We start from the raw sequence: 3,070 nt of genomic DNA, 5'->3' as shown, positions 1-3,070 counted from the left end.
GCCTTGGCCTCCCAAAGTGCTGGGATAACAGGTGTGAGTCACCACTCCCAGCTCTTTTTTTTTTAACAAACAGGGTCTTGCTCTGTCTTCCAGACTGGAGTGCAGTGGCATGATCACAGCTTATTGCTTACTGCAGCCTAGTCCTCCAGGGCTTACATGATCCTCCCACCTCAGTCTCCTGAGTGGCTGGTACTTCAGGCATGCAACACCATGCCCAGCCAATTTTTTAAAATTTTTCATAGAGATGGGTTCTCGCTATGTTGCCCAGGTTGGTCTTGAATTCCTGGGGTCAGGTGATCCTCCCACTTTAGGCTCTTGAAGTGCTGAAATTATAGGCATGAGCCACCAGACTTGCTTTCTTTAATAAAACAGAGCTCTCAAAAAATGGATCTCCCCCATTTCATGAGAAAATTGAAACATTCCACTGAAGGAGAATTAACAGAAAAGTAAACATAGCTGCTTTTTGTAATCAGAAAACTTGCTGATGTATGCTCTTATTCCAAACCCCTGGATGATGTCATTATGTCAACAATCCTTTAGGATTCCTCAACCCAGATGTAAAATAACAGTCACGGCGCTAGCGTATCCAAAAACGGTATTGCTTTATTTTTAAAAACTGTATTTCCATATTTTTTTGGAAAATCAATTTTATTCTCACAACAATCCTGTGAGTAAATATTATTAAAACTATATATTTGTTGAGGAAACAGATTAAAAGCTTTAAACATGTGATTCATTTAAAATCAAATAGTGAATACATGATAGAGTCAGCACGAAAAAGGCAGATATATCAAAGAGAGACTGAAATAAGCAACTCATTTTTTGTATCAACTTCGAAACACCTCTTTGCCACCAGTGTTTACATTAATCATTCTTGATCTTTATACTTCACATTTCTTAGTAATCCAAGTGCTTCATAAATTATCTTACACATCCTGAATCTCTCGCTTCATTCAATGAGATAATTCATGGTGAGCAGGAATGCATATGGTTTTCAGATGTAGAAACTGGGATGTCCAGAGATGAACAAGTTGGCCATGGCAATGGGATACAAGAAACTTATAGGATTTTACAAACCTGATTTGAAGTTTTGTCCTAATATGGAAAGGTATGCCTTTTTTCACTAGTGAGATCATTCTAGAATTTTAGAACCATGCCAATATATTTCACGGTAACCTAGTGATCTGGATTGCCCCTCTCTGAGAAAGCAAAGATTCTGCAAGCAATTAATTCTACAAATCAAATTCCTGGCTTTTACAAATTGCTTCTTTTTTGAATTCCAAAAGTTAACTCATTCTTTTCTATCTATTCTTCATTTCCTCATAAGTGAACACTCATCAATTTCCCCATTTTCCAACCCTATACTTTTCATATTCTACGTGGCCACAGACAGTAACAATTTACTAGCACAGTGGTTCTCAGAATCACCTGTAAGTCTTGTAAAAACACAAATTGCTGGACCCCATGAACTCCCCGAGTTTCAGATTCAGTTGGTCTAAAGTGGAGCCTAACAGTTAGAATTTCTAACAAATTCTCAGATGATGTTGATGCTATAGGTCTGAGTAGCACATTTTGAAAATCACTTCATTAGTACATCCCCGATGTGTTGTCCTGATGGATCCTTCCAGAAAAGTGCTCAGATGCCAAGGCTCATGAATTGCACACGTGGTACCAAATGCCTGGGCCTCACATTGAAGGCTTCTATATGGAGAAGAAAAGAAATATTTGTCATGACTCATTGCCTTTTTCAAGCTGTTCCAGCTACAAAATTAAAACCAGAAAAGGACTCAATTGAAAGCAAAATAAAAACAGCTCTAGTAACACTGTCCAAATTTTGAGATTTATGGCATGATTTCTGGAATTAGGACAAAAGGTACACTAGTGATTCAGGTAAGTCCTGGGCTGACCACACGGTAAGCTGGCATTTCCAAAGCTCCCAGCATACCCTGGAACCCAAGCCATGTTGCTCCTGCCCTACCCCAGAAGCCAGCTCCGGTCCTTGGCTTGTGGCTTGCTTTTTCTGTCAACAGTAAGTTCTTCCATATAGCTCTCCAAACACATTAGCAACCTATAACTCTTAATTAACTAATTTTTCTACAACTTCTCAGCTATTTTTAACACAGAAAAAATGTCAATTGTCAAGAAATAAATGCTGTTGGGCCATCAAGCAGGTAGGCTGTAAATCTAAACCAAGAACCTAGCCAATGAATTTCCTTAGGATTTCTTCCTTTTGTAATAGCAACCCTCAGTGGAGATTTTAATTCCATTTTTCATATATTTGGGGGAAAAAGTAAGGCATTTTATGTCATAGTATAAAATCTTCAGCATTCCATTTAAGTTATTAAATAATGACTAGTATTTGAAACAGCACTGTTACATTAAGTAAAAAACAATTGGCAAGCAATGTCAACTTAGACATTTCATAAGATATGTAATAAGATAATACTTCTGCTTAGAAAATAAGGTGTTACATCTACCTTTAAAATATCAATATATTGTAGGAAATACTGACCTTTTATTCTGATCACCACGATTCCATTAAATTTCAAAATGTGGGACAGCCAATGCATGATATACTAGTAAGTAATAAATCTATGTCATCCAAAGGGAGTTTTGCTGTCTGAGCCCAAAACAGAGAAAACAGAAGCATAATGGTAAGGTTACTGAACACCCAGATCTTGAAATAAGTCATTCTGTATGAGCATGAGTCACCAAAACTACTTCCTTAGTGATAAAAGTTGCCTAAGTAACATCGATGCCTCCCTGTGCTAAGAAGGATATGGGCAGTGTGTTGGGTTTCAAACCCACTAGTCATAGTCATTTCCTTTACTTAATTGCTAACTGTCCTTCCCAGCTGCAGTTTGGGGCCTGTGTTTTAGGTAGTAACCCAGCAACTAGTTATTATGCTATATTTTATCAAGGAGAACAAAACAGTAAACTTCGCATTTCCATGGATTTCAGAGTAAAAGTCAATGTTATTTCACCAAGGCCCTCTGACTTAAGGGAGTTATTGTGAAACTATTCAACTAGGTCTCAATGTGGCTACATCATTATGCAAGACTGAAAGGCA

At 37.7% G+C, this 3,070-nt stretch overlaps 1 long non-coding RNA gene across 1 annotated transcript; it reads right to left on the bottom strand.

Moving 5' to 3' along the window:
- Positions 1-585: 585 nt before the first annotated feature.
- On the bottom strand, positions 586-2,638 carry LOC105527543. The gene is made up of 2 exons (XR_001004241.1): positions 2,513-2,638; positions 586-1,701 (listed from the first exon to the last, which is right to left on the bottom strand). It is a non-coding gene; the product is annotated as an uncharacterized LOC105527543 (long non-coding RNA).
- Positions 2,639-3,070: the final 432 nt, after the last annotated feature.

This window comes from Colobus angolensis, unplaced genomic scaffold, assembly GCF_000951035.1.
Source record: "Colobus angolensis palliatus isolate OR3802 unplaced genomic scaffold, Cang.pa_1.0 Scaffold63, whole genome shotgun sequence".
Taxonomy (NCBI): domain Eukaryota; kingdom Metazoa; phylum Chordata; class Mammalia; order Primates; family Cercopithecidae; genus Colobus; species Colobus angolensis.
The sequence above is the reverse complement of the archived record's forward strand: the minus strand, read 5'-3'. Positions and strand labels throughout refer to the sequence as shown.